Here is a 27703-nt window from a genome sequence, read left to right as displayed (position 1 = left end):
TACTTTATATTTTTTTTTGTTATTGATTTGCACCCTGTTTTTTTCCCTCATCCCGCAACTCTAAATTATCATGAAATCAATCCTTCACGCTTGCAGTTAGGGGTGGCAATTCGGGTCCAAATCAGGTTGGCGGGTCGGGTTCGGGTCAACAGACCCGCCAGAAAATCTGTTGACCCGAACCCCGACCCGCCAACCCGTGACGGGTCAGGTATGCTGACCCGAACCCGAAAATTTCAGGTTTACGGGGCGGCGGGTCGACCCGAAATGACCCGAAACTTAATTTTAATTTATTAATTTATCACTGTAATTTCTGATAAAATCAATTTCTCACAAAACTAATTACATAATCAAGTAATAAAAATTTAAATAAATGATTCCAAATCAAATCTAAAATAAATTAAACACCGTAAAAGTGTTTTATCCCAAGCAAAATATAAAATAAATTAAAACAATACAAAAGTGAAAAATAATATAATATATTATTTGTCCAAGTATAATAATTTCAACTTCACACAAATTAAATAAATTCGTTTAGGATTAAGTAATTAATGCCTTTGAAAAAAAGAATAACTTAGTTTAGTTAGATAAAATTATTTTTATGTTTATTAAATTATTTTTAATTCGTAAACGGGTCATATCGGGTCATATCAGGTCACCACGGGTTGACCCGAAATCGACCGGTTTTCTTTTCGGGTTCATCGGGTCCAACCCGAATTCCCGAAACCTCAACCCAAACCCATTAATTTCGTGTTAGGTTCGTGTCGTGTTTTCAGGTCGTGTCGAAAATTGCCACCCCTAGTTGCGGTGATACATTTGCGCCGACAAATTTGAGCGACGATCCGGGCTTTGATCGAGCCGTACCGTTCCTGATTTGTCTCGCGCCTTCAGATCCTCCTTCACGCTTCGACAAGAAGCAAAATATTAAGCAATCGTTCCGACGGAGCTAAATTACTACAGGATAAAGAACGAATAGGAAATTTGGATTTCGAAACAAAAAAGAAAGGGGTGCAACACGAGGACTTCCCAGGGGGTCACCCATCCTAGTACTACTCTCGCCCAAGCACGCTTAACTTCGGAGTTCTGATGGGATCCGGTGCATTAATGCTGGTATGATCGCACCCGCCATGTTCCTTTCGCTTTATTCTTTTAAACTACCCCGTCCTGCGAAGCAGTGTGGCTTTTCTAGACCGAAATTCATTTTAAGCGTCAATTCAAGCATTTTCCTCTTATCCTTTTATTTATTTACTTTATATTTTTTTTTGTTATTGATTTGCACCCTGTTTTTTTCCCTCATCCCGCAACTCTAAATTATCATGAAATCAATCCTTCACGCTTGCAGTTAGGGGTGGCAATTCGGGTCCAAATCAGGTTGGCGGGTCGGGTTCGGGTCAACAGACCCGCCAGAAAATCTGTTGACCCGAACCCCGACCCGCCAACCCGTGACGGGTCAGGTATGCTGACCCGAACCCGAAAATTTCAGGTTTACGGGGCGGCGGGTCGACCCGAAATGACCCGAAACTTAATTTTAATTTATTAATTTATCACTGTAATTTCTAATAAAATCAATTTCTCACAAAACTAATTACATAATCAAGTAATAAAAATTTAAATAAATGATTCCAAATCAAATCTAAAATAAATTAAACACCGTAAAAGTGTTTTATCCCAAGCAAAATATAAAATAAATTAAAACAATACAAAAGTGAAAAATAATATAATATATTATTTGTCCAAGTATAATAATTTCAACTTCACACAAATTAAATAAATTCGTTTAGGATTAAGTAATTAATGCCTTTGAAAAAAAGAATAACTTAGTTTAGTTAGATAAAATTATTTTTATGTTTATTAAATTATTTTTAATTCGTAAACGGGTCATATCGGGTCATATCAGGTCACCACGGGTTGACCCGAAATCGACCGGTTTTCTTTTCGGGTTCATCGGGTCCAACCCGATTCTGACCCGAATTCCCGAAACCTCAACCCAAACCCATTAATTTCGTGTTAGGTTCGTGTCGTGTTTTCAGGTCGTGTCGAAAATTGCCACCCCTAGTTGCGGTGATACATTTGCGCCGACAAATTTGAGCGACGATCCGGGCTTTGATCGAGCCGTACCGTTCCTGATTTGTCTCGCGCCTTCAGATCCTCCTTCACGCTTCGACAAGAAGCAAAATATTAAGCAATCGTTCCGACGGAGCTAAATTACTACAGGATAAAGAACGAATAGGAAATTTGGATTTCGAAACAAAAAAGAGAGGGGTGCAACACGAGGACTTCCCAGGGGGTCACCCATCCTAGTACTACTCTCGCCCAAGCACGCTTAACTTCGGAGTTCTGATGGGATCCGGTGCATTAGTGCTGGTATGATCGCACCCGCCATGTTCCTTTCGCTTTATTCTTTTAAACTACCCCGTCCTGCGAAGCAGTGTGGCTTTTCTAGACCGAAATTCATTTTAAGCGTCAATTCAAGCATTTTCCTCTTATCCTTTTATTTATTTACTTTATATTTTTTTTTGTTATTGATTTGCACCCTGTTTTTTTCCCTCATCCCGCAACTCTAAATTATCATGAAATCAATCCTTCACGCTTGCAGTTAGGGGTGGCAATTCGGGTCCAAATCAGGTTGGCGGGTCGGGTTCGGGTCAACAGACCCGCCAGAAAATCTGTTGACCCGAACCCCGACCCGCCAACCCGTGACGGGTCAGGTATGCTGACCCGAACCCGAAAATTTCAGGTTTACGGGGCGGCGGGTCGACCCGAAATGACCCGAAACTTAATTTTAATTTATTAATTTATCACTGTAATTTCTGATAAAATCAATTTCTCACAAAACTAATTACATAATCAAGTAATAAAAATTTAAATAAATGATTCCAAATCAAATCTAAAATAAATTAAACACCGTAAAAGTGTTTTATCCCAAGCAAAATATAAAATAAATTAAAACAATACAAAAGTGAAAAATAATATAATATATTATTTGTCCAAGTATAATAATTTCAACTTCACACAAATTAAATAAATTCGTTTAGGATTAAGTAATTAATGCCTTTGAAAAAAAGAATAACTTAGTTTAGTTAGATAAAATTATTTTTATGTTTATTAAATTATTTTTAATTCGTAAACGGGTCATATCAGGTCACCACGGGTTGACCCGAAATCGACCGGTTTTCTTTTCGGGTTCATCGGGTCCAACCCGATTCTGACCCGAATTCCCGAAACCTCAACCCAAACCCATTAATTTCGTGTTAGGTTCGTGTCGTGTTTTCAGGTCGTGTCGAAAATTGCCACCCCTAGTTGCGGTGATACATTTGCGCCGACAAATTTGAGCGACGATCCGGGCTTTGATCGAGCCGTACCGTTCCTGATTTGTCTCGCGCCTTCAGATCCTCCTTCACGCTTCGACAAGAAGCAAAATATTAAGCAATCGTTCCGACGGAGCTAAATTACTACAGGATAAAGAACGAATAGGAAATTTGGATTTCGAAACAAAAAAGAGAGAGGTGCAACACGAGGACTTCCCAGGGGGTCACCCATCCTAGTACTACTCTCGCCCAAGCACGCTTAACTTCGGAGTTCTGATGGGATCCGGTGCATTAGTGCTGGTATGATCGCACCCGCCATGTTCCTTTCGCTTTATTCTTTTAAACTACCCCGTCCTGCGAAGCAGTGTGGCTTTTCTAGACCGAAATTCATTTTAAGCGTCAATTCAAGCATTTTCCTCTTATCCTTTTATTTATTTACTTTATATTTTTTTTTGTTATTGATTTGCACCCTGTTTTTTTCCCTCATCCCGCAACTCTAAATTATCATGAAATCAATCCTTCACGCTTGCAGTTAGGGGTGGCAATTCGGGTCCAAATCAGGTTGGCGGGTCGGGTTCGGGTCAACAGACCCGCCAGAAAATCTGTTGACCCGAACCCCGACCCGCCAACCCGTGACGGGTCAGGTATGCTGACCCGAACCCGAAAATTTCAGGTTTACGGGGCGGCGGGTCGACCCGAAATGACCCGAAACTTAATTTTAATTTATTAATTTATCACTGTAATTTCTAATAAAATCAATTTCTCACAAAACTAATTACATAATCAAGTAATAAAAATTTAAATAAATGATTCCAAATCAAATCTAAAATAAATTAAACACCGTAAAAGTGTTTTATCCCAAGCAAAATATAAAATAAATTAAAACAATACAAAAGTGAAAAATAATATAATATATTATTTGTCCAAGTATAATAATTTCAACTTCACACAAATTAAATAAATTCGTTTAGGATTAAGTAATTAATGCCTTTGAAAAAAAGAATAACTTAGTTTAGTTAGATAAAATTATTTTTATGTTTATTAAATTATTTTTAATTCGTAAACGGGTCATATCGGGTCATATCAGGTCACCACGGGTTGACCCGAAATCGACCGGTTTTCTTTTCGGGTTCATCGGGTCCAACCCGATTCTGACCCGAATTCCCGAAACCTCAACCCAAACCCATTAATTTCGTGTTAGGTTCGTGTCGTGTTTTCAGGTCGTGTCGAAAATTGCCACCCCTAGTTGCGGTGATACATTTGCGCCGACAAATTTGAGCGACGATCCGGGCTTTGATCGAGCCGTACCGTTCCTGATTTGTCTCGCGCCTTCAGATCCTCCTTCACGCTTCGACAAGAAGCAAAATATTAAGCAATCGTTCCGACGGAGCTAAATTACTACAGGATAAAGAACGAATAGGAAATTTGGATTTCGAAACAAAAAAGAGAGGGGTGCAACACGAGGACTTCCCAGGGGGTCACCCATCCTAGTACTACTCTCGCCCAAGCACGCTTAACTTCGGAGTTCTGATGGGATCCGGTGCATTAGTGCTGGTATGATCGCACCCGCCATGTTCCTTTCGCTTTATTCTTTTAAACTACCCCGTCCTGCGAAGCAGTGTGGCTTTTCTAGACCGAAATTCATTTTAAGCGTCAATTCAAGCATTTTCCTCTTATCCTTTTATTTATTTACTTTATATTTTTTTTTGTTATTGATTTGCACCCTGTTTTTTTCCCTCATCCCGCAACTCTAAATTATCATGAAATCAATCCTTCACGCTTGCAGTTAGGGGTGGCAATTCGGGTCCAAATCAGGTTGGCGGGTCGGGTTCGGGTCAACAGACCCGCCAGAAAATCTGTTGACCCGAACCCCGACCCGCCAACCCGTGACGGGTCAGGTATGCTGACCCGAACCCGAAAATTTCAGGTTTACGGGGCGGCGGGTCGACCCGAAATGACCCGAAACTTAATTTTAATTTATTAATTTATCACTGTAATTTCTGATAAAATCAATTTCTCACAAAACTAATTACATAATCAAGTAATAAAAATTTAAATAAATGATTCCAAATCAAATCTAAAATAAATTAAACACCGTAAAAGTGTTTTATCCCAAGCAAAATATAAAATAAATTAAAACAATACAAAAGTGAAAAATAATATAATATATTATTTGTCCAAGTATAATAATTTCAACTTCACACAAATTAAATAAATTCGTTTAGGATTAAGTAATTAATGCCTTTGAAAAAAAGAATAACTTAGTTTAGTTAGATAAAATTATTTTTATGTTTATTAAATTATTTTTAATTCGTAAACGGGTCATATCAGGTCACCACGGGTTGACCCGAAATCGACCGGTTTTCTTTTCGGGTTCATCGGGTCCAACCCGATTCTGACCCGAATTCCCGAAACCTCAACCCAAACCCATTAATTTCGTGTTAGGTTCGTGTCGTGTTTTCAGGTCGTGTCGAAAATTGCCACCCCTAGTTGCGGTGATACATTTGCGCCGACAAATTTGAGCGACGATCCGGGCTTTGATCGAGCCGTACCGTTCCTGATTTGTCTCGCGCCTTCAGATCCTCCTTCACGCTTCGACAAGAAGCAAAATATTAAGCAATCGTTCCGACGGAGCTAAATTACTACAGGATAAAGAACGAATAGGAAATTTGGATTTCGAAACAAAAAAGAGAGAGGTGCAACACGAGGACTTCCCAGGGGGTCACCCATCCTAGTACTACTCTCGCCCAAGCACGCTTAACTTCGGAGTTCTGATGGGATCCGGTGCATTAGTGCTGGTATGATCGCACCCGCCATGTTCCTTTCGCTTTATTCTTTTAAACTACCCCGTCCTGCGAAGCAGTGTGGCTTTTCTAGACCGAAATTCATTTTAAGCGTCAATTCAAGCATTTTCCTCTTATCCTTTTATTTATTTACTTTATATTTTTTTTTGTTATTGATTTGCACCCTGTTTTTTTCCCTCATCCCGCAACTCTAAATTATCATGAAATCAATCCTTCACGCTTGCAGTTAGGGGTGGCAATTCGGGTCCAAATCAGGTTGGCGGGTCGGGTTCGGGTCAACAGACCCGCCAGAAAATCTGTTGACCCGAACCCCGACCCGCCAACCCGTGACGGGTCAGGTATGCTGACCCGAACCCGAAAATTTCAGGTTTACGGGGCGGCGGGTCGACCCGAAATGACCCGAAACTTAATTTTAATTTATTAATTTATCACTGTAATTTCTAATAAAATCAATTTCTCACAAAACTAATTACATAATCAAGTAATAAAAATTTAAATAAATGATTCCAAATCAAATCTAAAATAAATTAAACACCGTAAAAGTGTTTTATCCCAAGCAAAATATAAAATAAATTAAAACAATACAAAAGTGAAAAATAATATAATATATTATTTGTCCAAGTATAATAATTTCAACTTCACACAAATTAAATAAATTCGTTTAGGATTAAGTAATTAATGCCTTTGAAAAAAAGAATAACTTAGTTTAGTTAGATAAAATTATTTTTATGTTTATTAAATTATTTTTAATTCGTAAACGGGTCATATCGGGTCACCACGGGTTGACCCGAAATCGACCGGTTTTCTTTTCGGGTTCATCGGGTCCAACCCGATTCTGACCCGAATTCCCGAAACCTCAACCCAAACCCATTAATTTCGTGTTAGGTTCGTGTCGTGTTTTCAGGTCGTGTCGAAAATTGCCACCCCTAGTTGCGGTGATACATTTGCGCCGACAAATTTGAGCGACGATCCGGGCTTTGATCGAGCCGTACCGTTCCTGATTTGTCTCGCGCCTTCAGATCCTCCTTCACGCTTCGACAAGAAGCAAAATATTAAGCAATCGTTCCGACGGAGCTAAATTACTACAGGATAAAGAACGAATAGGAAATTTGGATTTCGAAACAAAAAAGAGAGGGGTGCAACACGAGGACTTCCCAGGGGGTCACCCATCCTAGTACTACTCTCGCCCAAGCACGCTTAACTTCGGAGTTCTGATGGGATCCGGTGCATTAGTGCTGGTATGATCGCACCCGCCATGTTCCTTTCGCTTTATTCTTTTAAACTACCCCGTCCTGCGAAGCAGTGTGGCTTTTCTAGACCGAAATTCATTTTAAGCGTCAATTCAAGCATTTTCCTCTTATCCTTTTATTTATTTACTTTATATTTTTTTTTGTTATTGATTTGCACCCTGTTTTTTTCCCTCATCCCGCAACTCTAAATTATCATGAAATCAATCCTTCACGCTTGCAGTTAGGGGTGGCAATTCGGGTCCAAATCAGGTTGGCGGGTCGGGTTCGGGTCAACAGACCCGCCAGAAAATCTGTTGACCCGAACCCCGACCCGCCAACCCGTGACGGGTCAGGTATGCTGACCCGAACCCGAAAATTTCAGGTTTACGGGGCGGCGGGTCGACCCGAAATGACCCGAAACTTAATTTTAATTTATTAATTTATCACTGTAATTTCTGATAAAATCAATTTCTCACAAAACTAATTACATAATCAAGTAATAAAAATTTAAATAAATGATTCCAAATCAAATCTAAAATAAATTAAACACCGTAAAAGTGTTTTATCCCAAGCAAAATATAAAATAAATTAAAACAATACAAAAGTGAAAAATAATATAATATATTATTTGTCCAAGTATAATAATTTCAACTTCACACAAATTAAATAAATTCGTTTAGGATTAAGTAATTAATGCCTTTGAAAAAAAGAATAACTTAGTTTAGTTAGATAAAATTATTTTTATGTTTATTAAATTATTTTTAATTCGTAAACGGGTCATATCAGGTCACCACGGGTTGACCCGAAATCGACCGGTTTTCTTTTCGGGTTCATCGGGTCCAACCCGATTCTGACCCGAATTCCCGAAACCTCAACCCAAACCCATTAATTTCGTGTTAGGTTCGTGTCGTGTTTTCAGGTCGTGTCGAAAATTGCCACCCCTAGTTGCGGTGATACATTTGCGCCGACAAATTTGAGCGACGATCCGGGCTTTGATCGAGCCGTACCGTTCCTGATTTGTCTCGCGCCTTCAGATCCTCCTTCACGCTTCGACAAGAAGCAAAATATTAAGCAATCGTTCCGACGGAGCTAAATTACTACAAGATAAAGAACGAATAGGAAATTTGGATTTCGAAACAAAAAAGAGAGAGGTGCAACACGAGGACTTCCCAGGGGGTCACCCATCCTAGTACTACTCTCGCCCAAGCACGCTTAACTTCGGAGTTCTGATGGGATCCGGTGCATTAGTGCTGGTATGATCGCACCCGCCATGTTCCTTTCGCTTTATTCTTTTAAACTACCCCGTCCTGCGAAGCAGTGTGGCTTTTCTAGACCGAAATTCATTTTAAGCGTCAATTCAAGCATTTTCCTCTTATCCTTTTATTTATTTACTTTATATTTTTTTTTGTTATTGATTTGCACCCTGTTTTTTTCCCTCATCCCGCAACTCTAAATTATCATGAAATCAATCCTTCACGCTTGCAGTTAGGGGTGGCAATTCGGGTCCAAATCAGGTTGGCGGGTCGGGTTCGGGTCAACAGACCCGCCAGAAAATCTGTTGACCCGAACCCCGACCCGCCAACCCGTGACGGGTCAGGTATGCTGACCCGAACCCGAAAATTTCAGGTTTACGGGGCGGCGGGTCGACCCGAAATGACCCGAAACTTAATTTTAATTTATTAATTTATCACTGTAATTTCTAATAAAATCAATTTCTCACAAAACTAATTACATAATCAAGTAATAAAAATTTAAATAAATGATTCCAAATCAAATCTAAAATAAATTAAACACCGTAAAAGTGTTTTATCCCAAGCAAAATATAAAATAAATTAAAACAATACAAAAGTGAAAAATAATATAATATATTATTTGTCCAAGTATAATAATTTCAACTTCACACAAATTAAATAAATTCGTTTAGGATTAAGTAATTAATGCCTTTGAAAAAAAGAATAACTTAGTTTAGTTAGATAAAATTATTTTTATGTTTATTAAATTATTTTTAATTCGTAAACGGGTCATATCGGGTCATATCAGGTCACCACGGGTTGACCCGAAATCGACCGGTTTTCTTTTCGGGTTCATCGGGTCCAACCCGATTCTGACCCGAATTCCCGAAACCTCAACCCAAACCCATTAATTTCGTGTTAGGTTCGTGTCGTGTTTTCAGGTCGTGTCGAAAATTGCCACCCCTAGTTGCGGTGATACATTTGCGCCGACAAATTTGAGCGACGATCCGGGCTTTGATCGAGCCGTACCGTTCCTGATTTGTCTCGCGCCTTCAGATCCTCCTTCACGCTTCGACAAGAAGCAAAATATTAAGCAATCGTTCCGACGGAGCTAAATTACTACAGGATAAAGAACGAATAGGAAATTTGGATTTCGAAACAAAAAAGAGAGGGGTGCAACACGAGGACTTCCCAGGGGGTCACCCATCCTAGTACTACTCTCGCCCAAGCACGCTTAACTTCGGAGTTCTGATGGGATCCGGTGCATTAGTGCTGGTATGATCGCACCCGCCATGTTCCTTTCGCTTTATTCTTTTAAACTACCCCGTCCTGCGAAGCAGTGTGGCTTTTCTAGACCGAAATTCATTTTAAGCGTCAATTCAAGCATTTTCCTCTTATCCTTTTATTTATTTACTTTATATTTTTTTTTGTTATTGATTTGCACCCTGTTTTTTTCCCTCATCCCGCAACTCTAAATTATCATGAAATCAATCCTTCACGCTTGCAGTTAGGGGTGGCAATTCGGGTCCAAATCAGGTTGGCGGGTCGGGTTCGGGTCAACAGACCCGCCAGAAAATCTGTTGACCCGAACCCCGACCCGCCAACCCGTGACGGGTCAGGTATGCTGACCCGAAACCGAAAATTTCAGGTTTACGGGGCGGCGGGTCGACCCGAAATGACCCGAAACTTAATTTTAATTTATTAATTTATCACTGTAATTTCTAATAAAATCAATTTCTCACAAAACTAATTACATAATCAAGTAATAAAAATTTAAATAAATGATTCCAAATCAAATCTAAAATAAATTAAACACCGTAAAAGTGTTTTATCCCAAGCAAAATATAAAATAAATTAAAACAATACAAAAGTGAAAAATAATATAATATATTATTTGTCCAAGTATAATAATTTCAACTTCACACAAATTAAATAAATTCGTTTAGGATTAAGTAATTAATGCCTTTGAAAAAAAGAATAACTTAGTTTAGTTAGATAAAATTATTTTTATGTTTATTAAATTATTTTTAATTCGTAAACGGGTCATATCGGGTCATATCAGGTCACCACGGGTTGACCCGAAATCGACCGGTTTTCTTTTCGGGTTCATCGGGTCCAACCCGATTCTGACCCGAATTCCCGAAACCTCAACCCAAACCCATTAATTTCGTGTTAGGTTCGTGTCGTGTTTTCAGGTCGTGTCGAAAATTGCCACCCCTAGTTGCGGTGATACATTTGCGCCGACAAATTTGAGCGACGATCCGGGCTTTGATCGAGCCGTACCGTTCCTGATTTGTCTCGCGCCTTCAGATCCTCCTTCACGCTTCGACAAGAAGCAAAATATTAAGCAATCGTTCCGACGGAGCTAAATTACTACAGGATAAAGAACGAATAGGAAATTTGGATTTCGAAACAAAAAAGAAAGGGGTGCAACACGAGGACTTCCCAGGGGGTCACCCATCCTAGTACTACTCTCGCCCAAGCACGCTTAACTTCGGAGTTCTGATGGGATCCGGTGCATTAATGCTGGTATGATCGCACCCGCCATGTTCCTTTCGCTTTATTCTTTTAAACTACCCCGTCCTGCGAAGCAGTGTGGCTTTTCTAGACCGAAATTCATTTTAAGCGTCAATTCAAGCATTTTCCTCTTATCCTTTTATTTATTTACTTTATATTTTTTTTTGTTATTGATTTGCACCCTGTTTTTTTCCTTCATCCCGCAACTCTAAATTATCATGAAATCAATCCTTCACGCTTGCAGTTAGGGGTGGCAATTCGGGTCCAAATCAGGTTGGCGGGTCGGGTTCGGGTCAACAGACCCGCCAGAAAATCTGTTGACCCGAACCCCGACCCGCCAACCCGTGACGGGTCAGGTATGCTGACCCGAACCCGAAAATTTCAGGTCACCACGGGTTGACCCGAAATCGACCGGTTTTCTTTTCGGGTTCATCGGGTCCAACCCGAATTCCCGAAACCTCAACCCAAACCCATTAATTTCGTGTTAGGTTCGTGTCGTGTTTTCAGGTCGTGTCGAAAATTGCCACCCCTAGTTGCGGTGATACATTTGCGCCGACAAATTTGAGCGACGATCCGGGCTTTGATCGAGCCGTACCGTTCCTGATTTGTCTCGCGCCTTCAGATCCTCCTTCACGCTTCGACAAGAAGCAAAATATTAAGCAATCGTTCCGACGGAGCTAAATTACTACAGGATAAAGAACGAATAGGAAATTTGGATTTCGAAACAAAAAAGAGAGGGGTGCAACACGAGGACTTCCCAGGGGGTCACCCATCCTAGTACTACTCTCGCCCAAGCACGCTTAACTTCGGAGTTCTGATGGGATCCGGTGCATTAATGCTGGTATGATCGCACCCGCCATGTTCCTTTCGCTTTATTCTTTTAAACTACCCCGTCCTGCGAAGCAATGTGGCTTTTCTAGACCGAAATTCATTTTAAGCGTCAATTCAAGCATTTTCCTCTTATCCTTTTATTTATTTACTTTATATTTTTTTTTGTTATTGATTTGCACCCTGTTTTTTTCCCTCATCCCGCAACTCTAAATTATCATGAAATCAATCCTTCACGCTTGCAGTTAGGGGTGGCAATTCGGGTCCAAATCAGCTTGGCGGGTCGGGTTCGGGTCAACAGACCCGCCAGAAAATCTGTTGACCCGAACCCCGACCCGCCAACCCGTGACGGGTCAGGTATGCTGACCCGAACCCGAAAATTTCAGGTTTACGGGGCGGCGGGTCGACCCGAAATGACCCGAAACTTAATTTTAATTTATTAATTTATCACTGTAATTTCTAATAAAATCAATTTCTCACAAAACTAATTACATAATCAAGTAATAAAAATTTAAATAAATGATTCCAAATCAAATCTAAAATAAATTAAACACCGTAAAAGTGTTTTATCCCAAGCAAAATATAAAATAAATTAAAACAATACAAAAGTGAAAAATAATATAATATATTATTTGTCCAAGTATAATAATTTCAACTTCACACAAATTAAATAAATTCGTTTAGGATTAAGTAATTAATGCCTTTGAAAAAAAGAATAACTTAGTTTAGTTAGATAAAATTATTTTTATGTTTATTAAATCATTTTTAATTCGTAAACGGGTCATATCAGGTCACCACGGGTTGACCCGAAATCGACCGGTTTTCTTTTCGGGTTCATCGGGTCCAACCCGATTCTGACCCGAATTTCCGAAACCTCAACCCAAACCCATTAATTTCGTGTTAGGTTCGTGTCGTGTTTTCAGGTCGTGTCGAAAATTGCCACCCCTAGTTGCGGTGATACATTTGCGCCGACAAATTTGAGCGACGATCCGGGCTTTGATCGAGCCGTACCGTTCCTGATTTGTCTCGCGCCTTCAGATCCTCCTTCACGCTTCGACAAGAAGCAAAATATTAAGCAATCGTTCCGACGGAGCTAAATTACTACAGGATAAAGAACGAATAGGAAATTTGGATTTCGAAACAAAAAAGAGAGGGGTGCAACACGAGGACTTCCCAAGGGGTCACCCATCCTAGTACTACTCTCGCCCAAGCACGCTTAACTTCGGAGTTCTGATGGGATCCGGTGCATTAGTGCTGGTATGATCGCACCCGCCATGTTCCTTTCGCTTTATTCTTTTAAACTACCCCGTCCTGCGAAGCAGTGTGGCTTTTCTAGACCGAAATTCATTTTAAGCGTCAATTCAAGCATTTTCCTCTTATCCTTTTATTTATTTACTTTATATTTTTTTTTGTTATTGATTTGCACCCTGTTTTTTTCCCTCATCCCGCAACTCTAAATTATCATGAAATCAATCCTTCACGCTTGCAGTTAGGGGTGGCAATTCGGGTCCAAATCAGCTTGGCGGGTCGGGTTCGGGTCAACAGACCCGCCAGAAAATCTGTTGACCCGAACCCCGACCCGCCAACCCGTGACGGGTCAGGTATGCTGACCCGAACCCGAAAATTTCAGGTTTACGGGGCGGCGGGTCGACCCGAAATGACCCGAAACTTAATTTTAATTTATTAATTTATCACTGTAATTTCTAATAAAATCAATTTCTCACAAAACTAATTACATAATCAAGTAATAAAAATTTAAATAAATGATTCCAAATCAAATCTAAAATAAATTAAACACCGTAAAAGTGTTTTATCCCAAGCAAAATATAAAATAAATTAAAACAATACAAAAGTGAAAAATAATATAATATATTATTTGTCCAAGTATAATAATTTCAACTTCACACAAATTAAATAAATTCGTTTAGGATTAAGTAATTAATGCCTTTGAAAAAAAGAATAACTTAGTTTAGTTAGATAAAATTATTTTTATGTTTATTAAATCATTTTTAATTCGTAAACGGGTCATATCAGGTCACCACGGGTTGACCCGAAATCGACCGGTTTTCTTTTCGGGTTCATCGGGTCCAACCCGATTCTGACCCGAATTTCCGAAACCTCAACCCAAACCCATTAATTTCGTGTTAGGTTCGTGTCGTGTTTTCAGGTCGTGTCGAAAATTGCCACCCCTAGTTGCGGTGATACATTTGCGCCGACAAATTTGAGCGACGATCCGGGCTTTGATCGAGCCGTACCGTTCCTGATTTGTCTCGCGCCTTCAGATCCTCCTTCACGCTTCGACAAGAAGCAAAATATTAAGCAATCGTTCCGACGGAGCTAAATTACTACAGGATAAAGAACGAATAGGAAATTTGGATTTCGAAACAAAAAAGAGAGGGGTGCAACACGAGGACTTCCCAAGGGGTCACCCATCCTAGTACTACTCTCGCCCAAGCACGCTTAACTTCGGAGTTCTGATGGGATCCGGTGCATTAGTGCTGGTATGATCGCACCCGCCATGTTCCTTTCGCTTTATTCTTTTAAACTAACCCGTCCTGCGAAGCAGTGTGGCTTTTCTAGACCGAAATTCATTTTAAGCGTCAATTCAAGCATTTTCCTCTTATCCTTTTATTTATTTACTTTATATTTTTTTTTGTTATTGATTTGCACCCTGTTTTTTTCCCTCATCCCGCAACTCTAAATTATCATGAAATCAATCCTTCACGCTTGCAGTTAGGGGTGGCAATTCGGGTCCAAATCAGGTTGGCGGGTCGGGTTCGGGTCAACAGACCCGCCAGAAAATCTGTTGACCCGAACCCCGACCCGCCAACCCGTGACGGGTCAGGTATGCTGACCCGAACCCGAAAATTTCAGGTTTACGGGGCGGCGGGTCGACCCGAAATGACCCGAAACTTAATTTTAATTTATTAATTTATCACTGTAATTTCTGATAAAATCAATTTCTCACAAAACTAATTACATAATCAAGTAATAAAAATTTAAATAAATGATTCCAAATCAAATCTAAAATAAATTAAACACCGTAAAAGTGTTTTATCCCAAGCAAAATATAAAATAAATTAAAACAATACAAAAGTGAAAAATAATATAATATATTATTTGTCCAAGTATAATAATTTCAACTTCACACAAATTAAATAAATTCGTTTAGGATTAAGTAATTAATGCCTTTGAAAAAAAGAATAACTTAGTTTAGTTAGATAAAATTATTTTTATGTTTATTAAATTATTTTTAATTCGTAAACGGGTCATATCAGGTCACCACGGGTTGACCCGAAATCGACCGGTTTTCTTTTCGGGTTCATCGGGTCCAACCCGATTCTGACCCGAATTTCCGAAACCTCAACCCAAACCCATTAATTTCGTGTTAGGTTCGTGTCGTGTTTTCAGGTCGTGTCGAAAATTGCCACCCCTAGTTGCGGTGACACATTTGCGCCGACAAATTTGAGCGACGATCCGGGCTTTGATCGAGCCGTACCGTTCCTGATTTGTCTCGCGCCTTCAGATCCTCCTTCACGCTTCGACAAGAAGCAAAATATTAAGCAATCGTTCCGACGGAGCTAAATTACTACAGGATAAAGAACGAATAGGAAATTTGGATTTCGAAACAAAAAAGAGAGGGGTGCAACACGAGGACTTCCCAAGGGGTCACCCATCCTAGTACTACTCTCGCCCAAGCACGCTTAACTTCGGAGTTCTGATGGGATCCGGTGCATTAGTGCTGGTATGATCGCACCCGCCATGTTCCTTTCGCTTTATTCTTTTAAACTACCCCGTCCTGCGAAGCAGTGTGGCTTTTCTAGACCGAAATTCATTTTAAGCGTCAATTCAAGCATTTTCCTCTTATCCTTTTATTTATTTACTTTATATTTTTTTTTGTTATTGATTTGCACCCTGTTTTTTTCCCTCATCCCGCAACTCTAAATTATCATGAAATCAATCCTTCACGCTTGCAGTTAGGGGTGGCAATTCGGGTCCAAATCAGGTTGGCGGGTCGGGTTCGGGTCAACAGACCCGCCAGAAAATCTGTTGACCCGAACCCCGACCCGCCAACCCGTGACGGGTCAGGTATGCTGACCCGAACCCGAAAATTTCAGGTTTACGGGGCGGCGGGTCGACCCGAAATGACCCGAAACTTAATTTTAATTTATTAATTTATCACTGTAATTTCTGATAAAATCAATTTCTCACAAAACTAATTACATAATCAAGTAATAAAAATTTAAATAAATGATTCCAAATCAAATCTAAAATAAATTAAACACCGTAAAAGTGTTTTATCCCAAGCAAAATATAAAATAAATTAAAACAATACAAAAGTGAAAAATAATATAATATATTATTTGTCCAAGTATAATAATTTCAACTTCACACAAATTAAATAAATTCGTTTAGGATTAAGTAATTAATGCCTTTGAAAAAAAGAATAACTTAGTTTAGTTAGATAAAATTATTTTTATGTTTATTAAATTATTTTTAATTCGTAAACGGGTCATATCGGGTCATATCAGGTCACCACGGGTTGACCCGAAATCGACCGGTTTTCTTTTCGGGTTCATCGGGTCCAACCCGATTCTGACCCGAATTCCCGAAACCTCAACCCAAACCCATTAATTTCGTGTTAGGTTCGTGTCGTGTTTTCAGGTCGTGTCGAAAATTGCCACCCCTAGTTGCGGTGATACATTTGCGCCGACAAATTTGAGCGACGATCCGGGCTTTGATCGAGCCGTACCGTTCCTGATTTGTCTCGCGCCTTCAGATCCTCCTTCACGCTTCGACAAGAAGCAAAATATTAAGCAATCGTTCCGACGGAGCTAAATTACTACAGGATAAAGAACGAATAGGAAATTTGGATTTCGAAACAAAAAAGAGAGGGGTGCAACACGAGGACTTCCCAGGGGGTCACCCATCCTAGTACTACTCTCGCCCAAGCACGCTTAACTTCGGAGTTCTGATGGGATCCGGTGCATTAGTGCTGGTATGATCGCACCCGCCATGTTCCTTTCGCTTTATTCTTTTAAACTACCCCGTCCTGCGAAGCAGTGTGGCTTTTCTAGACCGAAATTCATTTTAAGCGTCAATTCAAGCATTTTCCTCTTATCCTTTTATTTATTTACTTTATATTTTTTTTTGTTATTGATTTGCACCCTGTTTTTTTCCCTCATCCCGCAACTCTAAATTATCATGAAATCAATCCTTCACGCTTGCAGTTAGGGGTGGCAATTCGGGTCCAAATCAGGTTGGCGGGTCGGGTTCGGGTCAACAGACCCGCCAGAAAATCTGTTGACCCGAACCCCGACCCGCCAACCCGTGACGGGTCAGGTATGCTGACCCGGACCCGAAAATTTCAGGTTTACGGGGCGGCGGGTCGACCCGAAATGACCCGAAACTTAATTTTAATTTATTAATTTATCACTGTAATTTCTGATAAAATCAATTTCTCACAAAACTAATTACATAATCAAGTAATAAAAATTTAAATAAATGATTCCAAATCAAATCTAAAATAAATTAAACACCGTAAAAGTGTTTTATCCCAAGCAAAATATAAAATAAATTAAAACAATACAAAAGTGAAAAATAATATAATATATTATTTGTCCAAGTATAATAATTTCAACTTCACACAAATTAAATAAATTCGTTTAGGATTAAGTAATTAATGCCTTTGAAAAAAAGAATAACTTAGTTTAGTTAGATAAAATTATTTTTATGTTTATTAAATTATTTTTAATTCGTAAACGGGTCATATCGGGTCATATCAGGTCACCACGGGTTGACCCGAAATCGACCGGTTTTCTTTTCGGGTTCATCGGGTCCAACCCGATTCTGACCCGAATTCCCGAAACCTCAACCCAAACCCATTAATTTCGTGTTAGGTTCGTGTCGTGTTTTCAGGTCGTGTCGAAAATTGCCACCCCTAGTTGCGGTGATACATTTGCGCCGACAAATTTGAGCGACGATCCGGGCTTTGATCGAGCCGTACCGTTCCTGATTTGTCTCGCGCCTTCAGATCCTCCTTCACGCTTCGACAAGAAGCAAAATATTAAGCAATCGTTCCGACGGAGCTAAATTACTACAGGATAAAGAACGAATAGGAAATTTGGATTTCGAAACAAAAAAGAGAGGGGTGCAACACGAGGACTTCCCAGGGGGTCACCCATCCTAGTACTACTCTCGCCCAAGCACGCTTAACTTCGGAGTTCTGATGGGATCCGGTGCATTAGTGCTGGTATGATCGCACCCGCCATGTTCCTTTCGCTTTATTCTTTTAAACTACCCCGTCCTGCGAAGCAGTGTGGCTTTTCTAGACCGAAATTCATTTTAAGCGTCAATTCAAGCATTTTCCTCTTATCCTTTTATTTATTTACTTTATATTTTTTTTTGTTATGGATTTGCACCCTGTTTTTTTCCCTCATCCCGCAACTCTAAATTATCATGAAATCAATCCTTCACGCTTGCAGTTAGGGGTGGCAATTCGGGTCCAAATCAGGTTGGCGGGTCGGGTTCGGGTCAACAGACCCGCCAGAAAATCTGTTGACCCGAACCCCGACCCGCCAACCCGTGACGGGTCAGGTATGCTGACCCGAACCCGAAAATTTCAGGTTTACGGGGCGGCGGGTCGACCCGAAATGACCCGAAACTTAATTTTAATTTATTAATTTATCACTGTAATTTCTAATAAAATCAATTTCTCACAAAACTAATTACATAATCAAGTAATAAAAATTTAAATAAATGATTCCAAATCAAATCTAAAATAAATTAAACACCGTAAAAGTGTTTTATCCCAAGCAAAATATAAAATAAATTAAAACAATACAAAAGTGAAAAATAATATAATATATTATTTGTCCAAGTATAATAATTTCAACTTCACACAAATTAAATAAATTCGTTTAGGATTAAGTAATTAATGCCTTTGAAAAAAAGAATAACTTAGTTTAGTTAGATAAAATTATTTTTATGTTTATTAAATTATTTTTAATTCGTAAACGGGTCATATCGGGTCATATCAGGTCACCACGGGTTGGCCCGAAATCGACCGGTTTTCTTTTCGGGTTCATCGGGTCCAACCCGATTCTGACCCGAATTCCCGAAACCTCAACCCAAACCCATTAATTTCGTGTTAGGTTCGTGTCGTGTCGAAAATTGCCACCCCTAGTTGCGGTGATACATTTGCGCCGACAAATTTGAGCGACGATCCGGGCTTTGATCGAGCCGTACCGTTCCTGATTTGTCTCGCGCCTTCAGATCCTCCTTCACGCTTTGACAAGAAGCAAAATATTAAGCAATCGTTCCGACGGAGCTAAATTACTACAGGATAAAGAACGAATAGGAAATTTGGATTTCGAAACAAAAAAGAAAGGGGTGCAACACGAGGACTTCCCAGGGGGTCACCCATCCTAGTACTACTCTCGCCCAAGCACGCTTAACTTCGGAGTTCTGATGGGATCCGGTGCATTAATGCTGGTATGATCGCACCCGCCATGTTCCTTTCGCTTTATTCTTTTAAACTACCCCGTCCTGCGAAGCAGTGTGGCTTTTCTAGACCGAAATTCATTTTAAGCGTCAATTCAAGCATTTTCCTCTTATCCTTTTATTTATTTACTTTATATTTTTTTTTGTTATGGATTTGCACCCTGTTTTTTTCCCTCATCCCGCAACTCTAAATTATCATGAAATCAATCCTTCACGCTTGCAGTTAGGGGTGGCAATTCGGGTCCAAATCAGGTTGGCGGGTCGGGTTCGGGTCAACAGACCCGCCAGAAAATCTGTTGACCCGAACCCCGACCCGCCAACCCGTGACGGGTCAGGTATGCTGACCCGAACCCGAAAATTTCAGGTTTACGGGGCGGCGGGTCGACCCGAAATGACCCGAAACTTAATTTTAATTTATTAATTTATCACTGTAATTTCTAATAAAATCAATTTCTCACAAAACTAATTACATAATCAAGTAATAAAAATTTAAATAAATGATTCCAAATCAAATCTAAAATAAATTAAACACCGTAAAAGTGTTTTATCCCAAGCAAAATATAAAATAAATTAAAACAATACAAAAGTGAAAAATAATATAATATATTATTTGTCCAAGTATAATAATTTCAACTTCACACAAATTAAATAAATTCGTTTAGGATTAAGTAATTAATGCCTTTGAAAAAAAGAATAACTTAGTTTAGTTAGATAAAATTATTTTTATGTTTATTAAATTATTTTTAATTCGTAAACGGGTCATATCTGGTCACCACGGGTTGACCCGAAATCGACCGGTTTTCTTTTCGGGTTCATCGGGTCCAACCCGATTCTGACCCGAATTCCCGAAACCTCAACCCAAACCCATTAATTTCGTGTTAGGTTCGTGTCGTGTTTTCAGGTCGTGTCGAAAATTGCCACCCCTAGTTGCGGTGATACATTTGCGCCGACAAATTTGAGCGACGATCCGGGCTTTGATCGAGCCGTACCGTTCCTGATTTGTCTCGCGCCTTCAGATCCTCCTTCACGCTTCGACAAGAAGCAAAATATTAAGCAATCGTTCCGACGGAGCTAAATTACTACAGGATAAAGAACGAATAGGAAATTTGGATTTCGAAACAAAAAAGAGAGGGGTGCAACACGAGGGCTTCCCAGGGGGTCACCCATCCTAGTACTACTCTCGCCCAAGCACGCTTAACTTCGGAGTTCTGATGGGATCCGGTGCATTAGTGCTGGTATGATCGCACCCGCCATGTTCCTTTCGCGTTATTCTTTTAAACTACCCCGTCCTGCGAAGCAGTGTGGCTTTTCTAGACCGAAATTCATTTTAAGCGTCAATTCAAGCATTTTCCTCTTATCCTTTTATTTATTTACTTTATATTTTTTTTTGTTATTGATTTGCACCCTGTTTTTTTCCCTCATCCCGCAACTCTAAATTATCATGAAATCAATCCTTCACGCTTGCAGTTAGGGGTGGCAATTCGGGTCCAAATCAGGTTGGCGGGTCGGGTTCGGGTCAACAGACCCGCCAGAAAATCTGTTGACCCGAACCCCGACCCGCCAACCCGTGACGGGTCAGGTATGCTGACCCGAACCCGAAAATTTCAGGTTTACGGGGCGGCGGGTCGACCCGAAATGACCCGAAACTTAATTTTAATTTATTAATTTATCACTGTAATTTCTAATAAAATCAATTTCTCACAAAACTAATTACATAATCAAGTAATAAAAATTTAAATAAATGATTCCAAATCAAATCTAAAATAAATTAAACACCGTAAAAGTGTTTTATCCCAAGCAAAATATAAAATAAATTAAAACAATACAAAAGTGAAAAATAATATAATATATTATTTGTCCAAGTATAATAAATTCAACTTCACACAAATTAAATAAATTCGTTTAGGATTAAGTAATTAATGCCTTTGAAAAAAAGAATAACTTAGTTTAGTTAGATAAAATTATTTTTATGTTTATTAAATTATTTTTAATTCGTAAACGGGTCATATCGGGTCATATCAGGTCACCACGGGTTGACCCGAAATCGACCGGTTTTCTTTTCGGGTTCATCGGGTCCAACCCGATTCTGACCCGAATTCCCGAAACCTCAACCCAAACCCATTAATTTCGTGTTAGGTTCGTGTCGTGTTTTCAGGTCGTGTCGAAAATTGCCACCCCTAGTTGCGGTGATACATTTGCGCCGACAAATTTGAGCGACGATCCGGGCTTTGATCGAGCCGTACCGTTCCTGATTTGTCTCGCGCCTTCAGATCCTCCTTCACGCTTCGACAAGAAGCAAAATATTAAGCAATCGTTCCGACGGAGCTAAATTACTACAGGATAAAGAACGAATAGGAAATTTGGATTTCGAAACAAAAAAGAGAGGGGTGCAACACGAGGACTTCCCAGGGGGTCACCCATCCTAGTACTACTCTCGCCCAAGCACGCTTAACTTCGGAGTTCTGATGGGATCCGGTGCATTAGTGCTGGTATGATCGCACCCGCCATGTTCCTTTCGCTTTATTCTTTTAAACTACCCCGTCCTGCGAAGCAGTGTGGCTTTTCTAGACCGAAATTCATTTTAAGCGTCAATTCAAGCATTTTCCTCTTATCCTTTTATTTATTTACTTTATATTTTTTTTTGTTATTGATTTGCACCCTGTTTTTTTCCCTCATCCCGCAACTCTAAATTATCATGAAATCAATCCTTCACGCTTGCAGTTAGGGGTGGCAATTCGGGTCCAAATCAGGTTGGCGGGTCGGGTTCGGGTCAACAGACCCGCCAGAAAATCTGTTGACCCGAACCCCGACCCGCCAACCCGTGACGGGTCAGGTATGCTGACCCGAACCCGAAAATTTCAGGTTTACGGGGCGGCGGGTCGACCCGAAATGACCCGAAACTTAATTTTAATTTATTAATTTATCACTGTAATTTCTGATAAAATCAATTTCTCACAAAACTAATTACATAATCAAGTAATAAAAATTTAAATAAATGATTCCAAATCAAATCTAAAATAAATTAAACACCGTAAAAGTGTTTTATCCCAAGCAAAATATAAAATAAATTAAAACAATACAAAAGTGAAAAATAATATAATATATTATTTGTCCAAGTATAATAATTTCAACTTCACACAAATTAAATAAATTCGTTTAGGATTAAGTAATTAATGCCTTTGAAAAAAAGAATAACTTAGTTTAGTTAGATAAAATTATTTTTATGTTTATTAAATTATTTTTAATTCGTAAACGGGTCATATCGGGTCATATCAGGTCACCACGGGTTGGCCCGAAATCGACCGGTTTTCTTTTCGGGTTCATCGGGTCCAACCCGATTCTGACCCGAATTCCCGAAACCTCAACCCAAACCCATTAATTTCGTGTTAGGTTCGTGTCGTGTCGAAAATTGCCACCCCTAGTTGCGGTGATACATTTGCGCCGACAAATTTGAGCGACGATCCGGGCTTTGATCGAGCCGTACCGTTCCTGATTTGTCTCGCGCCTTCAGATCCTCCTTCACGCTTTGACAAGAAGCAAAATATTAAGCAATCGTTCCGACGGAGCTAAATTACTACAGGATAAAGAACGAATAGGAAATTTGGATTTCGAAACAAAAAAAAAAGGGGTGCAACACGAGGACTTCCCAGGGGGTCACCCATCCTAGTACTACTCTCGCCCAAGCACGCTTAACTTCGGAGTTCTGATGGGATCCGGTGCATTAATGCTGGTATGATCGCACCCGCCATGTTCCTTTCGCTTTATTCTTTTAAACTACCCCGTCCTGCGAAGCAGTGTGGCTTTTCTAGACCGAAATTCATTTTAAGCGTCAATTCAAGCATTTTCCTCTTATCCTTTTATTTATTTACTTTATATTTTTTTTTGTTATGGATTTGCACCCTGTTTTTTTCCCTCATCCCGCAACTCTAAATTATCATGAAATCAATCCTTCACGCTTGCAGTTAGGGGTGGCAATTCGGGTCCAAATCAGGTTGGCGGGTCGGGTTCGGGTCAACAGACCCGCCAGAAAATCTGTTGACCCGAACCCCGACCCGCCAACCCGTGACGGGTCAGGTATGCTGACCCGAACCCGAAAATTTCAGGTTTACGGGGTGGCGGGTCGACCCGAAATGACCCGAAACTTAATTTTAATTTATTAATTTATCACTGTAATTTCTAATAAAATCAATTTCTCACAAAACTAATTACATAATCAAGTAATAAAAATTCAAATAAATGATTCCAAATCAAATCTAAAATAAATTAAACACCGTAAAAGTGTTTTATCCCAAGCAAAATATAAAATAAATTAAAACAATACAAAAGTGAAAAATAATATAATATATTATTTGTCCAAGTATAATAATTTCAACTTCACACAAATTAAATAAATTCGTTTAGGATTAAGTAATTAATGCCTTTGAAAAAAAGAATAACTTAGTTTAGTTAGATAAAATTATTTTTATGTTTATTAAATTATTTTTAATTCGTAAACGGGTCATATCGGGTCATATCAGGTCACCACGGGTTGACCCGAAATCGACCGGTTTTCTTTTCGGGGTCATCGGGTCCAACCCGATTCTGACCCGAATTCCCGAAACCTCAACCCAAACCCATTAATTTCGTGTTAGGTTCGTGTCGTGTTTTCAGGTCGTGTCGAAAATTGCCACCCCTAGTTGCGGTGATACATTTGCGCCGACAAATTTGAGCGACGATCCGGGCTTTGATCGAGGCGTACCGTTCCTGATTTGTCTCGCGCCTTCAGATCCTCCTTCACGCTTCGACAAGAAGCAAAATATTAAGCAATCGTTCCGACGGAGCTAAATTACTACAGGATAAAGAACGAATAGGAAATTTGGATTTCGAAACAAAAAAGAGAGGGATGCAACACGAGGACATCCCAGGGGGTCACCCATCCTAGTACTACTCTCGCCCAAGCACGCTTAACTTCGGAGTTCTGATGGGATCCGGTGCATTAGTGCTGGTATGATCGCACCCGCCATGTTCCTTTCGCTTTATTCTTTTAAACTACACCGTCCTGCGAAGCAGTGTGGCTTTTCTAGACCGAAATTCATTTTAAGCGTCAATTCAAGCATTTTCCTCTTATCCTTTTATTTATTTACTTTATATTTTTTTTTGTTATTGATTTGCACCCTGTTTTTTTCCCTCATCCCGCAACTCTAAATTATCATGAAATCAATCCTTCACGCTTGCAGTTAGGGGTGGCAATTCGGGTCCAAATCAGGTTGGCGGGTCGGGTTCGGGTCAACAGACCCGCCAGAAAATCTGTTGACCCGAACCCCGACCCGCCAACCCGTGACGGGTCAGGTATGCTGACCCGAACCCGAAAATTTCAGGTTTACGGGGCGGCGGGTCGACCCGAAATGACCCGAAACTTAATTTTAATTTATTAATTTATCACTGTAATTTCTAATAAAATCAATTTCTCACAAAACTAATTACATAATCAAGTAATAAAAATTTAAATAAATGATTCCAAATCAAATCTAAAATAAATTAAACACCGTAAAAGTGTTTTATCCCAAGCAAAATATAAAATAAATTAAAACAATACAAAAGTGAAAAATAATATAATATATTATTTGTCCAAGTATAATAATTTCAACTTCACACAAATTAAATAAATTCGTTTAGGATTAAGTAATTAATGCCTTTGAAAAAAAGAATAACTTAGTTTAGTTAGATAAAATTATTTTTATGTTTATTAAATTATTTTTAATTCGTAAACGGGTCATATCTGGTCACCACGGGTTGACCCGAAATCGACCGGTTTTCTTTTCGGGTTCATCGGGTCCAACCCGATTCTGACCCGAATTCCCGAAACCTCAACCCAAACCCATTAATTTCGTGTTAGGTTCGTGTCGTGTTTTCAGGTCGTGTCGAAAATTGCCACCCCTAGTTGCGGTGATACATTTGCGCCGACAAATTTGAGCGACGATCCGGGCTTTGATCGAGCCGTACCGTTCCTGATTTGTCTCGCGCCTTCAGATCCTCCTTCACGCTTCGACAAGAAGCAAAATATTAAGCAATCGTTCCGACGGAGCTAAATTACTACAGGATAAAGAACGAATAGGAAATTTGGATTTCGAAACAAAAAAGAGAGGGGTGCAACACGAGGGCTTCCCAGGGGGTCACCCATCCTAGTACTACTCTCGCCCAAGCACGCTTAACTTCGGAGTTCTGATGGGATCCGGTGCATTAGTGCTGGTATGATCGCACCCGCCATGTTCCTTTCGCGTTATTCTTTTAAACTACCCCGTCCTGCGAAGCAGTGTGGCTTTTCTAGACCGAAATTCATTTTAAGCGTCAATTCAAGCATTTTCCTCTTATCCTTTTATTTATTTACTTTATATTTTTTTTTGTTATTGATTTGCACCCTGTTTTTTTCCCTCATCCCGCAACTCTAAATTATCATGAAATCAATCCTTCACGCTTGCAGTTAGGGGTGGCAATTCGGGTCCAAATCAGGTTGGCGGGTCGGGTTCGGGTCAACAGACCCGCCAGAAAATCTGTTGACCCGAACCCCGACCCGCCAACCCGTGACGGGTCAGGTATGCTGACCCGAACCCGAAAATTTCAGGTTTACGGGGCGGCGGGTCGACCCGAAATGACCCGAAACTTAATTTTAATTTATTAATTTATCACTGTAATTTCTAATAAAATCAATTTCTCACAAAACTAATTACATAATCAAGTAATAAAAATTTAAATAAATGATTCCAAATCAAATCTAAAATAAATTAAACACCGTAAAAGTGTTTTATCCCAAGCAAAATATAAAATAAATTAAAACAATACAAAAGTGAAAAATAATATAATATATTATTTGTCCAAGTATAATAAATTCAACTTCACACAAATTAAATAAATTCGTTTAGGATTAAGTAATTAATGCCTTTGAAAAAAAGAATAACTTAGTTTAGTTAGATAAAATTATTTTTATGTTTATTAAATTATTTTTAATTCGTAAACGGGTCATATCGGGTCATATCAGGTCACCACGGGTTGACCCGAAATCGACCGGTTTTCTTTTCGGGTTCATCGGGTCCAACCCGATTCTGACCCGAATTCCCGAAACCTCAACCCAAACCCATTAATTTCGTGTTAGGTTCGTGTCGTGTTTTCAGGTCGTGTCGAAAATTGCCACCCCTAGTTGCGGTGATACATTTGCGCCGACAAATTTGAGCGACGATCCGGGCTTTGATCGAGCCGTACCGTTCCTGATTTGTCTCGCGCCTTCAGATCCTCCTTCACGCTTCGACAAGAAGCAAAATATTAAGCAATCGTTCCGACGGAGCTAAATTACTACAGGATAAAGAACGAATAGGAAATTTGGATTTCGAAACAAAAAAGAGAGGGGTGCAACACGAGGACTTCCCAGGGGGTCACCCATCCTAGTACTACTCTCGCCCAAGCACGCTTAACTTCGGAGTTCTGATGGGATCCGGTGCATTAGTGCTGGTATGATCGCACCCGCCATGTTCCTTTCGCTTTATTCTTTTAAACTACCCCGTCCTGCGAAGCAGTGTGGCTTTTCTAGACCGAAATTCATTTTAAGCGTCAATTCAAGCATTTTCCTCTTATCCTTTTATTTATTTACTTTATATTTTTTTTTGTTATTGATTTGCACCCTGTTTTTTTCCCTCATCCCGCAACTCTAAATTATCATGAAATCAATCCTTCACGCTTGCAGTTAGGGGTGGCAATTCGGGTCCAAATCAGGTTGGCGGGTCGGGTTCGGGTCAACAGACCCGCCAGAAAATCTGTTGACCCGAACCCCGACCCGCCAACCCGTGACGGGTCAGGTATGCTGACCCGAACCCGAAAATTTCAGGTTTACGGGGCGGCGGGTCGACCCGAAATGACCCGAAACTTAATTTTAATTTATTAATTTATCACTGTAATTTCTGATAAAATCAATTTCTCACAAAACTAATTACATAATCAAGTAATAAAAATTTAAATAAATGATTCCAAATCAAATCTAAAATAAATTAAACACCGTAAAAGTGTTTTATCCCAAGCAAAATATAAAATAAATTAAAACAATACAAAAGTGAAAAATAATATAATATATTATTTGTCCAAGTATAATAATTTCAACTTCACACAAATTAAATAAATTCGTTTAGGATTAAGTAATTAATGCCTTTGAAAAAAAGAATAACTTAGTTTAGTTAGATAAAATTATTTTTATGTTTATTAAATTATTTTTAATTCGTAAACGGGTCATATCGGGTCATATCAGGTCACCACGGGTTGGC

General features: G+C 39.5%; 22 non-coding genes across 22 annotated transcripts; all 22 read right to left on the bottom strand.

Moving 5' to 3' along the window:
• Window positions 1-1002: 1002 nt before the first annotated feature.
• LOC140030260 (5S ribosomal RNA) lies at window positions 1003-1121 on the bottom strand. Its single transcript, XR_011834175.1, has one exon. It is a non-coding gene; the product is annotated as a 5S ribosomal RNA (ribosomal RNA).
• A 1135-nt stretch (window positions 1122-2256) lies between these two features.
• Window positions 2257-2375, bottom strand: LOC140024203 (5S ribosomal RNA). Its single transcript, XR_011828175.1, has one exon. It is a non-coding gene; the product is annotated as a 5S ribosomal RNA (ribosomal RNA).
• A 1125-nt stretch (window positions 2376-3500) lies between these two features.
• Window positions 3501-3619, bottom strand: LOC140030624 (5S ribosomal RNA). The gene has a single exon (XR_011834539.1). It is a non-coding gene; the product is annotated as a 5S ribosomal RNA (ribosomal RNA).
• A 1135-nt stretch (window positions 3620-4754) lies between these two features.
• Window positions 4755-4873, bottom strand: LOC140024192 (5S ribosomal RNA). Its single transcript, XR_011828164.1, has one exon. It is a non-coding gene; the product is annotated as a 5S ribosomal RNA (ribosomal RNA).
• A 1125-nt stretch (window positions 4874-5998) lies between these two features.
• Window positions 5999-6117, bottom strand: LOC140030623 (5S ribosomal RNA). Its single transcript, XR_011834538.1, has one exon. It is a non-coding gene; the product is annotated as a 5S ribosomal RNA (ribosomal RNA).
• A 1125-nt stretch (window positions 6118-7242) lies between these two features.
• On the bottom strand, window positions 7243-7361 carry LOC140024181 (5S ribosomal RNA). Its single transcript, XR_011828153.1, has one exon. It is a non-coding gene; the product is annotated as a 5S ribosomal RNA (ribosomal RNA).
• A 1125-nt stretch (window positions 7362-8486) lies between these two features.
• On the bottom strand, window positions 8487-8605 carry LOC140030622 (5S ribosomal RNA). Its single transcript, XR_011834537.1, has one exon. It is a non-coding gene; the product is annotated as a 5S ribosomal RNA (ribosomal RNA).
• Window positions 8606-9740: 1135 nt separating this feature from the next.
• On the bottom strand, window positions 9741-9859 carry LOC140024170 (5S ribosomal RNA). Its single transcript, XR_011828142.1, has one exon. It is a non-coding gene; the product is annotated as a 5S ribosomal RNA (ribosomal RNA).
• Window positions 9860-10994: 1135 nt separating this feature from the next.
• On the bottom strand, window positions 10995-11113 carry LOC140030259 (5S ribosomal RNA). The gene has a single exon (XR_011834174.1). It is a non-coding gene; the product is annotated as a 5S ribosomal RNA (ribosomal RNA).
• Window positions 11114-11823: 710 nt separating this feature from the next.
• On the bottom strand, window positions 11824-11942 carry LOC140030257 (5S ribosomal RNA). The gene has a single exon (XR_011834172.1). It is a non-coding gene; the product is annotated as a 5S ribosomal RNA (ribosomal RNA).
• A 1125-nt stretch (window positions 11943-13067) lies between these two features.
• Window positions 13068-13186, bottom strand: LOC140029860 (5S ribosomal RNA). The gene has a single exon (XR_011833775.1). It is a non-coding gene; the product is annotated as a 5S ribosomal RNA (ribosomal RNA).
• Window positions 13187-14311: 1125 nt separating this feature from the next.
• LOC140029859 (5S ribosomal RNA) lies at window positions 14312-14430 on the bottom strand. Its single transcript, XR_011833774.1, has one exon. It is a non-coding gene; the product is annotated as a 5S ribosomal RNA (ribosomal RNA).
• A 1125-nt stretch (window positions 14431-15555) lies between these two features.
• LOC140029858 (5S ribosomal RNA) lies at window positions 15556-15674 on the bottom strand. The gene has a single exon (XR_011833773.1). It is a non-coding gene; the product is annotated as a 5S ribosomal RNA (ribosomal RNA).
• A 1135-nt stretch (window positions 15675-16809) lies between these two features.
• Window positions 16810-16928, bottom strand: LOC140024159 (5S ribosomal RNA). Its single transcript, XR_011828131.1, has one exon. It is a non-coding gene; the product is annotated as a 5S ribosomal RNA (ribosomal RNA).
• Window positions 16929-18063: 1135 nt separating this feature from the next.
• Window positions 18064-18182, bottom strand: LOC140024148 (5S ribosomal RNA). Its single transcript, XR_011828120.1, has one exon. It is a non-coding gene; the product is annotated as a 5S ribosomal RNA (ribosomal RNA).
• Window positions 18183-19304: 1122 nt separating this feature from the next.
• LOC140030256 (5S ribosomal RNA) lies at window positions 19305-19423 on the bottom strand. Its single transcript, XR_011834171.1, has one exon. It is a non-coding gene; the product is annotated as a 5S ribosomal RNA (ribosomal RNA).
• A 1125-nt stretch (window positions 19424-20548) lies between these two features.
• Window positions 20549-20667, bottom strand: LOC140029817 (5S ribosomal RNA). Its single transcript, XR_011833731.1, has one exon. It is a non-coding gene; the product is annotated as a 5S ribosomal RNA (ribosomal RNA).
• Window positions 20668-21802: 1135 nt separating this feature from the next.
• On the bottom strand, window positions 21803-21921 carry LOC140024137 (5S ribosomal RNA). Its single transcript, XR_011828109.1, has one exon. It is a non-coding gene; the product is annotated as a 5S ribosomal RNA (ribosomal RNA).
• A 1122-nt stretch (window positions 21922-23043) lies between these two features.
• On the bottom strand, window positions 23044-23162 carry LOC140030255 (5S ribosomal RNA). The gene has a single exon (XR_011834170.1). It is a non-coding gene; the product is annotated as a 5S ribosomal RNA (ribosomal RNA).
• A 1135-nt stretch (window positions 23163-24297) lies between these two features.
• LOC140031510 (5S ribosomal RNA) lies at window positions 24298-24416 on the bottom strand. The gene has a single exon (XR_011835432.1). It is a non-coding gene; the product is annotated as a 5S ribosomal RNA (ribosomal RNA).
• Window positions 24417-25541: 1125 nt separating this feature from the next.
• LOC140029816 (5S ribosomal RNA) lies at window positions 25542-25660 on the bottom strand. The gene has a single exon (XR_011833730.1). It is a non-coding gene; the product is annotated as a 5S ribosomal RNA (ribosomal RNA).
• Window positions 25661-26795: 1135 nt separating this feature from the next.
• LOC140024126 (5S ribosomal RNA) lies at window positions 26796-26914 on the bottom strand. Its single transcript, XR_011828098.1, has one exon. It is a non-coding gene; the product is annotated as a 5S ribosomal RNA (ribosomal RNA).
• Window positions 26915-27703: the final 789 nt, after the last annotated feature.

Source organism: Coffea arabica, chromosome 11e, assembly GCF_036785885.1.
Source record: "Coffea arabica cultivar ET-39 chromosome 11e, Coffea Arabica ET-39 HiFi, whole genome shotgun sequence".
Taxonomy (NCBI): domain Eukaryota; kingdom Viridiplantae; phylum Streptophyta; class Magnoliopsida; order Gentianales; family Rubiaceae; genus Coffea; species Coffea arabica.
Note: the sequence above shows the minus strand (reverse complement) of the source record. Positions and strands in the feature narration are given on the sequence as shown.